Below are 12,109 nucleotides of genomic sequence, written 5' to 3'. Positions count from 1 at the left end.
CATATGGGCACAGGAGATCACTTCCTACATATATCCCCAGCAGCACAGACATTAAGGACAACATTGAATAAATGGGACCTCCTGAAACTGAGAAGCTTCTGTAAAGCAAAGGACACTGTCACTAAGACAAAAAGGCAACCCACTGACTGGGAGAAGATCTTCACCAACCCTGTAACAGACAAAGCTCTGATCTCCAAAATATATAAAGAACCCGAGAAATTGGACTTTAGTTTCTTGAATAATTTTTTTCTTGGATGGTCTGAGATCTGAGTTCCTTGCACCTGGATCCAAAAAGGTAAATATAGTCCCAGAACATATATAAGAAACTGATTTATACAGAGATTTCTTGCTTAAGGTTTGTTTTATGGGATTACAGAACACAGAATGATAAAACTTTTTAAATCCTAAAAAAAAAACTCTGGAATATCCTGAAGCTTATGAAGTCTCAGTCTGCTATAAACTGAAAACCATCTGTTAAAAAGAATTACAAACATACATAAATATGAAAGAGTATATATTAATGACAATACAATAACTTATAGTAAGTTACCAATTTTGAAAGTCTTGCTAGTACCAGAGAAAACACAAATACTAGAAAGGGGCTGGACAGATAGCAGAGAGATTTAAAAAAGCACTTAATGATCTTGTAGATAGATGACTGAGTTCTATTTCCAGTATCCCTAAAAGGTGGCTCCTAACCACCTGTAACTGTAACTACAGGGGGTCCAACACCCACTTCTTGCCTCTGTAGTCATTCACATACAGGTGCATGCTTGTAAACATATGTGCATGTACACACAACACATACATACCTTAAAAATCTTTTTACAAACAATAACAAAAACAAGAGAATTCTCACATTTCAATCAAATGATTGTCTATATGCTAGCTCCTACTTGTTCAGCTTCAAACTTGACTACAACTTTAGGTGAACAATATTAACACTTTTGTTCCCCAGAGTTTAGAGAGACAATGCAATTTTTTATTAACTTTGGCCTTTTCATTGTTATACAATTTTTAATTTTTCTTTCAGTTTCATAATTCCCCATTATAATGGCAAGTAAATGTATTATTACTATTATTGCTATCAAATATTAGAAGCTGTCTCCAAAATTTTGCCACAGATATGCTCACTGGGGGATTTATCAAAGCACATATTTCCTTTGGTTAGCAATTCAATCATTTACTCTGTTACCTACATTCTTCCAGGGTTAGCTTTAGTAATATATGCTAATGGTTACTCGAGATTTCTGTTTCAAAAATTTCTGTCTCAACAATAAAACGTGCTAATGCAGTTAGCTTAGGAAGTAACCCAGGCACCCATGCCTACTGCAGGGCATCTAGGCATAACTCAAATATCTCTATCTACTTATAGAGGTGGTGGTAGAGACTAATGACTGGCCTATGTGTATAAAACTGACTAAATCGGCCTCAGTTCTTCCCAGCCCACCTCCAGCTGCTCAGTTTTATTTTTCTTTTCCTATTGCTATGATAAAAATAACCTGACAAAAACAACAAAAGCAAGGAAGGGTCTCTGCCTTAGAGTAGTAGAGGGACATGGTCTAACATGGGAGGAAGAGATGGAGAAGGCAGGGCAGGCTCGGTGGCAGGAGCAGGAGGCGAGCTGGCCACACTGTACTCACTCTGGAAACAGAGAGCAAACAGAAATTAGGGACAGATAATAAAGCATCTAGGTCCATTCCTCAAGACCCATTTTCTCCAGTGAGTCTTAACTATAAAACATTCCATAATCTTGCTAAAGAGCAACATCAACAAGCACCAAGGGGGCGTTTCACTTGAACCACAGTGCCAATGCAAATGAGCTAAAGGGTGAAACGAGTAGAAGAGACAGCAGTTGTTACTGATTTTGGTTAAATTGCCCTACTTTTATACATCTTGCATATTGCGAGAAAGGACACGCACAAGGAAGACTTTGACCTTTAAGTTTCATTAGTATGTGGGCTAAATCCCATCTGAGGTAGATGTTAAAAGGCAGACCTAATATTCTATTATTTGATATCAGAAAACTATTACAAGCCAGCGGTAAATACCGTGGAAGAATGAAAGATGGCTGTTAGCAAGGCATTGGGATCATCATATGTCCCAAGGATCCACACGATGACCCTTTTGGGGTCAAAGTCTACTTGACGCTGCGCTGCATTTTTTTGCAAACTGAATCTTTGCGACTTTGCAATAATCTTTGCGGTTTTACATGCTAGCTATTTACAATGTTTATTACTTGGAGCAGGAGTAATGCAAGGGATATTCTTTTATTTTTAACTAAATATCAGTTATTATTGAACCTCTAAATTTCCTGTCAGCTGAACTTTTTAATTATTTTTATTTCATTTGCCATTAAAATGAAACTTAATATCTTACTTTTATTTCTATAGTTTATATCTTCTGTTTAAATTTAAGTGCCTCAAAGGAATAGGCAATGTTTTCTTCTTTGCTTTTTTGTTTACTATCTCTACCGCTGACCTTATGCTGGTCACTCAGTAAATACTGCTACCCTGGTAGCACTTCACAGATATCTCATGACTTCACTTAACCATCTGTTTATTTTGAACACTGGACTTTTTTTTTTAATGATGCTCAGTTTAGAAAGTTTGGGAGAAATAAAAGTGCCAACAGTTTAAAGGCTGTGGAACTTTGGTGTCTTTTTTGTAATATTTTTCCTATGATTTAGCATTGTGGTCCTGCCATAAAGTTCAAGCTTGTGCATAAACAAATTGAATGAGGCTAAAATGACTCCTCTTAGTTGGAATTTCATTTTTTTACTTTTAGTTCTGTTTAGAACATTTGCAGTCTTTGTCAGTGTCTTACAAGGTTTAGTGTTTGCTTCTAAATTTCTCAATTAAATGAAAAAAAATTATGTAAGTACTTAGTTTCTCTGTTTTCTCTGCTTTTTTCTTAGTTTCTTGTCTTTAGATGTATGTATTCTGGGTGACTCAAGATTTTCTTGCTATCTTTGCGTTTTCCCTTTGGTTGTTTGGGTTGTAGCATGATTCTTTCTAATTAGTTCTCATTTTGTTTATACAATTTTTGTGTGACTTAATTTACCCTGATATGGTTACACATCACTATGATCCCATAACTGTAACAAATCAAGCAAGATTTGTGAATTTAAGATAAGTCTGAACAATATACTGAGTTTGAATCTAGCTTAGCCTGTGTTTTCTGCTTGTTTAGTAATACATACATAAATATAAGCCTATATGTATATAAATAATTTAAATAAAATTATACCATTGGGGATGGCAATGTCTCCCACAATAGTTGAGGACTAGATAACAAAAACCCCTGTTCCAGAGCACTGGAAGCATCCCTTATTATTATGGTCAGGGAGGTTCAAGAAGTTCTCAAAACAATATATATTATTGCCATTGCCCTTATTTGTCTTCATAAACTTAAAAGTAAATACTTATTGCTAAAGATACCCTACACTTCATTACATGACTTAGAGGAATTAACCTGGAACTGACCTGGAAGACTCCCATTTAAAGACTGTCTGGCCTCATTGTATCAGAATTTGCTATGCAAGCTGTCAAGGAAGAAAAATAATTAAAAGTCTTATCCAATTGTCAAATCTATGAACCACAACAATGACCAGAGTAGAAAGATATACCCAAGGATACAACAGTGGTACTTATGTATTGGGGTGACCAACACTGACTAATTGTACTTAGGGTCTGCTCAGTAGCATCGAATTTATGCCTAGTACAGGAAAACTAGCCAACTACTTGAGGCTGAAGTGGCCATGGTCCTTAGAGGAGAACCTAAACAGCCACATCCCTAACCCAATATAATTTCTGACTGTATTAGAAGTATAGCCTTATATACATGCTCTCACCACTCATCAAAAAAGATACTTCTGTGGCAGACAGAGATCATTACAGGAAGCCATAATTGGTGGAGTTGCAGACAACAACTGACCATGGGGTATCCAGCTCCAATGGATACACCTACAACACAAGCATTATACTTAAAACCCAAAGAACATTATGGAAGAAGGGACAAAATGATTATAAGAGGCAGTGGGACAAGATGCCTCCTCTGAGATATTATCTTCTCATATGACAAGTAGTTGTATCCTTGATGTCTTAACAACATGATCACCTGAACAAGACTTTCACAGGATGGAGAAAATATCATAAGGCCCTACTCCTAGAAGTAACATCATAAGCAATTATAGATGCTAAGACAGGGAGTATCAGTCTTCTCCAGGGATGAGCTCCCTCGTAGGTTATCCAATCCCAAGTGGGCAGCCCTAAAGGTATGTACTCACGAGCAATACTAAACTCAGCAGAATAATTTATATATATATACATCTGTATGCATATATATACATATATAAAATAATCATGAATGGCTAATGAGTTTGAGAGAGAAGGGAGTTATGGAGACAGATGAGCAGCTGGAAAAGAGGAATGGTTGAGTTAAAATGATGAACATATTGTACTCTTGTGTGAAATTCTCAAAATAAGTAATAAAAATTTGTTTAATCTATATAAGGATTTTCAGGGCATATTTTAAATTATAGTGAAACATTCATCAATAAGAAAATGGAGAATAAAATGAAGAGGAAATGTTAGAGAAAAAACAAACAAGAAACCTTATCATGGACAATTAATGCTTTGTTTTTCCTTAGCGTGTGTAATTTACTAATTTTGCTCTTTGTGTTGTGGAGTCTTCTTTTGTGACTCCTCCCACAATTAGACAGTGAGCCCAGGGTGAGAGACTCTGTAGAGCACTCAGCCCTAAATGAGATGTCTTTATCAAACGCCTGGCCTCAATGTTGCGGGACCTATGCAGAATAGAGGCAGAAAGATTGGAAGAGCCAGAGGTGGAAGGTGGCACCAAGATAAAAGCTTCTGAACACAGCAGTGCAGATTCACATATGAATGCACAGAGACTCTGACAGTATGTACAGACCTGAACAGGCTCAAACCTGACAAAATCTCAGCACTGAGAAGAGGAAGTAGATACAATGTCCCATTATTAACCAACAAGTTATTTACAAGGGATACCTGGTAGAAAGAGGGAAGATCAGTTTTCTCCAGTGGAGTATTGCTGGTCCATCATCCACCTTCCATGGCAGGCCCTGTGCTGAGAGAAGTCAGCCAACATGAAACAGGCTCCATCTTTATGTTTGTTTGTTTTTTTATTTTTGTTTTCTTATTTGAAGAAGGAGAAAAAGAAAAAATTGCATTGGTAGGGAGATGGAAAGGGTCTGGTAGAAGTTGGAAGAAAGGAAATGTGACCAAAATATAGGGTATGAAAAATGTTTAAATAAAAAATAAATGAAAACAGTTTTCAGTCAACATTTTAATTTTGTTAATGACATTTCATGTTTAAATTTAAAAGTTTTAAATTGTTTTCTTTATTCCAATCTGTTGTCTTTCAAAGTTTGTTTCAAATAAATTCTGTGAGTAATTATCACTTTTTTATTTTATTTAAAAAAAAGCTAACTTTTGTCACTTTACATAACAATCCCAGTTTCCACTCTCTCCCCTCCTCCTTCTCCCTCCACCCTCTTCCCAACCTATCCCCCATCCACTCCTTAGAGAGGATAAGGCGCATTGCTTTAGGAATGATCAAGACCCTCCCTTCTATATCCATCCAGAGAAGGGGTTCCAAAAAGCCAATACAAGCAGTAGAAATAAATCCTGGTCCCTCTGCCAGTGGCCCCGCAGTCTGTCCCAGCCATACAACTGTCATCCACATTCCGAGAGCCTAGTTTGTTCCAATGCTGGTTCCTTCCCTGTTTGGCCAGACTTGGTGAGCTCCCATTAGCAAGGTAAGCTGTTTCAGTGGTAACCCTTTCATGGTCTTGACCACTTTGCTCATATTCTCACTCCTTCCACTGACTGGACGTTGGGAGCTCAGCTCAGTGCTCCTTTGTGGCTCTCTGGATCTTCTTCCATTAGAGAATGGATGAATGTTCTATGGTGACATTTAAGATAGTCATCAATCTGACTGGCAGGGACAGTTTGAGCACCCTCTCCCCTGTTATTTAGGCTCTTAGCCTGACTCATCCTTGTAGATTCCTGGGAATTTCTTTAGTGCTAGTTTTCTTGCTAGCCCTATATTGGCTCCCTCAAGCGAGATATCTCTTTCCTTGCTCTCCCTCTCTGTCCTTCCCCCACCTTGACTACCCCATTTCCTCAAGTTCTCCTCTCCCCTTTCCTTTTCCCCTCCTCCTCTCCTTCCATCCTCTCTTCTCCCCCCACCCTCATGCTCCAAATTTTTCAGATCTTATCTATTTTCTCTACCCATGGAGATCTATATAAGCATCACCCTTATTATTAGTCACAAATAACATAAAAAATATCATGGGGTAACACTGACCAAAGAAATGAAAGACCTGTTCGACACAAACTTAAAGTCTTTGAAAGAAGAAATAGAAGAAGATACCAGAAAATGGAAAGATCTCCCATGCTTTTGGATAGGTAGGATCAACATACAAATGGCAATCCTACAAACAGAAATCTATAGATTCAATGCAATCCTCATCAAAATCCCACCACAATTCTTCATAGACCTTGAAAGAACAATACTCAACTTCACATGAAAAAACAAAAAACCCAGGATAGCCAAAATAATCCTCCTGTACAATAAAGGAACTTCCAGAGGTAACTATGTTTTTTTTTTTTTAAACAAGAAATAACTGAGGTTTCCTGGTTGAATTAGGGACTCAAATGCTAATCTCATAGGCCTCCTTTTATATCCAAAATGGCTTTCAATACCTGTTCTGTAAAGGTTGATTAGATTCCTTTTTATTATTCTTACCATGAGCTTTGTTAAGCTTCCTAAGGATACTGGGGAGGAAAGCTTTGTCCTGTTGACTGCAGCAGGTTTTCCCATTCTTAGTGTATGTTCGCACAAGTTTGGCTCAGCTGCTGGAGGATGCTACCTTCTGACAGGGATCCGTCTATGTAATCTGGGCATCACAGAGAGTATCTCTGCCAATTAGGTCTTGTGCACTGAGATCTGAACCTTAGCCATAGAGAACATGTCTCAATCCCAGGTCTGTTCTTCCCTGGATCCCCTCTCTCTGCCACAAACTATGCCTTCGATTTCACTTTTTCTTGGTCATGTACTACAATTTGTTATGTTAAAATCCCTCGCTGAGATCATTGTATTGGTTCCATCTCCGGCTTGAACCTAGATTAATATGCTTATTGATTCTCTGAGTACCTTATAAAACATCTTCCTGGAACCTTCTGTAACTGGAAATCTGAAAAGCATTGCCACTAGTTTGCATTAGACTATATATGCACAGAGAAAATTTTAAATAATTAATTCAATTTGTGTTTTCCAATATTGCACAATTCCTTTATTTTAGTAAGAAAGGCATGGTTGGGGATTTGAACTGTTTCATTAAAACTCATTTTTATATATCACAACACTAGTGCATTAGTTTGGGACTCAGCAGGCAACTTTCATCTTTTTTTTTGATCAGCAAAAAAGGCCAAATGACTGAATGTTGCTACTATTTCACCATCTCTATCAGTAAACCAAAGAATATGCCCTTTATTTCTACAAAGTCTTAGAGTTATTAACCTTTGTCCTTGAAAGTACTTATAATGGTTTCATTAACAACCTAATTGCCATAAAGGATAGTTCACCCCCATTATTGCAAACCATTTTATATATTTTACAGAGAAGAGTCTCAAGGCTAAGCCTGCTATCATCACAAGAGATGACTAACTCCAGCCCCAGGAAATATACAGTATTATAATTATCAAAAGAGTAAAAAAATCTTATAGTAGCTTCCATTGCTGTGGAAAGTATTGTGAGTTTTTAAATTATTTTTTGAGATTTTAATCTTATCTCTAGACATCCCTAGGGGACTATCCACCCATGGTGATTGATCTCCATGGGATGAAAGCTCAGACTTCTTATAATTCAGCAGACTTTTATGGACTCCCTCTAACTATGCTCTCAAAATTAGAAGTAATTTTTAAATGACATTTGTCATTAAAGAATGTAACATGAGAGCCTGCTTATCGGGGTTTCTGTCCTGCTCAGTTCCACAGCCAGTAAATCCCAAAGAAAATCACACACAAAAGTCTGCATAAGTTATAAACTGATTGGCTCATAGTTCAGGCTTCGTATTAGCTCTTATAACTTATATTAACCCATTATTCTTATCTATGTTAGCCACATGGCTTAGTACCTTTTTCAGCAGGGCAGGTCACATCCTGCTTCTTCAGTGTCTGGGGTGGACTGGGGAAAGAGCTTCCTTCTTCCCAGAATTCCCCTGTTCTCATGGCCCCACCTCTACTTCCTGTCTGGTTTTCCTTCCTATATATCCTGCCTGGATACCAGCCAATCAGCATTTATTTAAAACATAATTGACAGAATATAGACAATTCTCCCACACCAAAAGAAAAGGATTAAAAAATGAAAAGCACGAAGTAACACACCTCATTCTCAATTCTGCCATTCAAGGAGAGGATGGCCCTGTCAGAATTTTGATACAAACTTTCAAATCAAGATTTCTAGGTGTTTTCTGGTTGCTGTACATACAGGATTGGAAATGTCCTTGTAAGAATGATGATATTCTAGGGAAACAATTAAACTGTTTGCTTGGATATCAGACTGCTAATACAAGGAGTCTAAGGAAGTTCTCCAGTTATGCTGGACAAAAGTAAAGAGTGAATCCTGGTATCACTGAGAGGGGAGCTTGTATCCTGAGTAAGATTTCACCCGGTTCTAGTAACATGTCAGGCTATTTTGAACTGAGACAAGCTGAGATGAAGACAATGTACATGAGTAAGACCCCCACCTTGGTCAGGGCTTCTGGCTATGTCCAGCTTTCCATGTAAACCTATATCTCAGGAGAGCACCCTCATGTTAAGTGTGGAGGTGGTACTTCACTGGACTTCTTACTTCCTTTCTCCAAATGTCCCTACACTGAATAAATCTCCCTTTTCTGCTTTTCAGTATGACTTTGTCTCTAGTTTTCTTTTTTCCAGTAGTGGTTTAGCTCTGTGCTGCCAGGACTCCTTCTCTGACCCCAATAGCTCCAGTTATAGGAATAAAGAGTCAAAACCCCAGTTTTCATGATGTCAGTATTCTGAATAATTTCCTTCTGTTTATATTGTATCAATTTTTATAAGCATTTTACATGACATTATCTGGTTTTATAGAGGATTCATATTTGTTGATAATTTATCCTATAGACTTTTTGTTAGTATGAAACGAAATTTTGTTAGTTTTGAAGTATGCCAATTATCTAACAGTAAATAAATCTACATTTATTTAAATAGTAAATTTAAATAAACTAAATATATTAAGTAGTAATTAGATTTATATTAAGCAGAATTGTATACATCTTGATGTTTTAAGCCTTTGTTTAGTATAAATTAATAAGAGTAGTAGTAAACCAAGAAGAAAAGTATTTTTGAATCCCCTAATTTGTTGAAATAAGTCATTGAGGGATGTTATCACCTCACAAAACAGTGCCCATGTACCTTGTCTGATGGCACTTCTAAATACCGGCTCTCCATTTTGTTTGCTAACACTGTGTTCCCTGGAAAGAAAGCTTCTCCTATGCTTATTGTGTATTCTCTGACATCAGCTAACGGAAAGCAGTCAGGTTGAGTGTCGAGTTTGTTATTGAATTTATTCACCTTAATGTCACTACCTCCGTTACTACTTTACTTGATGCTTTGACATTGGTACATTTCAGCTTATGAATAACTTAAAACCATGGTCTATATAGGAGTGAATATTTAAAAATTTCCTGTATTTTAGAATTTCCTAAGTTTCTTCATGGCTTTTCCTTATGCCTACAGTTGTCTGTTAAACACTTTGTGTGAGTTCAGTACTTTTAAATGTATTGAGACTGATATATAGATTATTCTTGAAACATTTCACACTTATTTACGCTTGAAAAAAACTGTCTTCTACTACTATAGCTTATTCTACTGCTGCTAGAACTTTGTGTTGCTTCATAGAGTTATTGTAAATATTTTATTTTCTATATTTGCACTATCAGTTACTGAAATGAAATACTGAAATTAACCACTGTCATTTTTTAATCTATAGCTCTTTTAATTCTTTAAATTTTTATTTATAGCAGTAAATATGTGGATGTTGTTCTATGTTAATATACCAATACATGTGTTATTATGTAATATCTCTTTGCTTCTGTAATTAATGTTCATCATGATGTCTATTTCAGCTGACTTCAACATGGTTTTCTTATGCTTGTTGTTTGTATTGTTTATCTTATTAGACCATTTTCTTTCATCCTCTTTATATGTGAGTTTGAATTCATAATTGCATTTAAAGCCTGTTTTTTTTAAGATAAGCTATAGTTAGGTATTGCTTCACTTATGATATTATCTACCTTTTAGTTTGAAGGTTTAATCAATTCTCATTTAATGCCATATTGATACGGTTAGAATTAGGTGTTTTTTCACCTTTTTTATCCATCTCATATCTCACTCAAAGATAAAGAAACCTTATTAAATTTATTAAAAATAATAATAGTATTTTAAAATTAAATAGAAATTCATTGAAATTATATTAATATTGCTAGCATACCCTCATTTAATTAGACATATAATAAATTTTTATTCAATTTTATTGAGTTATCTACAAGTTATATATGTGTATATAAATACATATATATTTAATTTGTGCAAATATATGAATTTCACAACAATATAACTGTCATTCAACTTCTTCTCTAATGTGTCTTATGAGACTTTTATGCAATATTAAACTATATTCTTTAAATAATTATGTAATTATTAAAACATAAGAAAATATATACATTGCTATACTAACACAAAACCATATACATTCTAAGACTATTTTCATTAACTTTGCCAAAGAGCAATGAAATAAAATAACGTAAATTTGAAGATGTTTCCCATGAACACATAATTAAATGCTATTATCTTCTTTCTTATGAGAAAGTGTGATAAGTCACATCGTTGTTTTTTTATATGTTATGCTTCCTTCTTGATTCTTTCAGGACCCTTCAAATATTTTGACATGGAGTGGTTTGAAAGGTTCTAGCTGAGTTCAATCTTTTTATCTTCATCTCTCGTCAAGCACTGATGTCACCGAGTGAAATCTAGTGAAATCTGAACACCAGTTATTTTGCTTTCATTCTTTTTAACTGTGATTTGCATGTTCTTATAATGTTTTTTTTTACTAGATATTCTACCTGACTGTATGCCAACTGACCCTACTTAGTATAAATTCCTTGTCTATTTGTTAAATTGAATATCACTAAGAAAACAGAGATAAGATCAAATCCTATTGACTGCTTGCTTTAGTGAACATGGATATAGAGCATAAGCATTATTGTGGTTCAAACTGGGCACTTTTGTTAATAGAATGTAGAAACTTGTGTTCTGGTTTTATTTGTTTGAACTGTTATTATTTTATTATTGATTTCATTTAAATAACAAAATCCATGTCCTGATATCTTTCTTTTTTAACGCTTGATCTTTGGATAGACTCCCTGTTTCTTTATGCTTGGTCACTTAGTTTCTGATTATGGTAGAAATTATGTTTATATGTTACATCTTCAATGCACTTTGTTTCCTGCCACATATGGTGTGACTGAACTAAGGATCATGGTGAAAAATATTAGGAGTGTGGTTTTAAGATTCTCAGTGAAAAAGACAGAGAATACATACAAGAAGACATTTTGAATACTTTTCTGCTCCTGCTAAAACTTTTATGATCAATGAGTAGCAAATAAATTATGTACTCATAGAAGATTACATGTAGTTTTTAAAAAGAGACAAAATCTATAGAGGAAAGATCTTAAAAACATATCATCAGAGTGAGGCTACAATGTAACAGATTAAAACCTCTAAGGGAAAAATACAATTCCCACATAATTTCTAACAAGAACTTATTAACATTTGTCCTAATGCCCACAATAAGTGTAGTCCTGACCACTCAACAAAAGAACTTATTTCTGCATCAGAGACCACTACAGAAAACTACAACCAATCAAAATGAAAAGTAGTGGAGACTATCCCAAATGGATACATCTACAAAATGCTAATGCACCTAAGACTCAGGAAACATTGTGAGAGAACAGAAAGATTGTAAAAGTCATAGGGTCAAA

Source organism: Microtus oregoni, unplaced genomic scaffold (assembly GCF_018167655.1).
Source record: "Microtus oregoni isolate MIOR12 unplaced genomic scaffold, Mior012 000085F_ref0000168, whole genome shotgun sequence".
NCBI lineage: Eukaryota > Metazoa > Chordata > Mammalia > Rodentia > Cricetidae > Microtus > Microtus oregoni.
Note: the sequence above shows the minus strand (reverse complement) of the source record.